Source organism: Tiliqua scincoides, chromosome 8 (assembly GCF_035046505.1).
Source record: "Tiliqua scincoides isolate rTilSci1 chromosome 8, rTilSci1.hap2, whole genome shotgun sequence".
NCBI lineage: Eukaryota > Metazoa > Chordata > Lepidosauria > Squamata > Scincidae > Tiliqua > Tiliqua scincoides.
Window position 1 is genome coordinate 42,157,545 of NC_089828.1, and position 622 is coordinate 42,158,166.

General features: G+C 48.4%; 1 pseudogene; it reads right to left on the minus strand.

The window, feature by feature from the left end:
• Window positions 1-244: 244 nt before the first annotated feature.
• LOC136659811 (5S ribosomal RNA) lies at window positions 245-364 on the minus strand (annotated as a pseudogene).
• Between the last annotated feature and the right edge of the window lie 258 nt (window positions 365-622).

Below are 622 nucleotides of genomic sequence, written 5' to 3' on the forward strand. Positions count from 1 at the left end.
GGTTGAAAATGGCTGCTGTAAACAGCTGGAAACATAAATCTTCAGTAAAAACCATTCTTCACCACAGAAAAATCACAGCTTCAGCATCCCTCAACATCAGCAGCAACCAATTCTGTCTGAGGTGCTGATGCTAAGGGGTGCTGAGATGCTTATAGTCATAACCATAATCACAGCATTGAAATTCTGTTCTGTATCACTGAGAGATATGGTTGGCAACCTTTCGTTTTCAAAAGACTATGGTATAAGCCTACAGCACCCGGTATTCCCAGGTGGTCTCCCATCCAAGTACTAACCAGGCCTGACCCTGCTTAGCTTCCAAGATCAGACAAGATCAGGCATGTGCAGGGTAACAGTTGCTGCTGCTGAGATATAGAGTCTATTTCTATTCTCCCACCCCCTAAAGGTGCACACTGTATCCAGCGGGGGTGGGGGTAGAGATTGGGAGGCCTTGGAAGGGAAAGACGATTTCCCCTTGCTCCTCCAGAAGCCCATCAACCAGCAATGGGTCTCCTCAGACCTGTGGTAGCCCTTGAACTTGTGCAAGTTTGATGAGAAAAGAGGGGCAAGGAGGCTGCCAGTCAAGGGGACAGGATCTGGCATATGCCACTGCTGCTGGATTCAC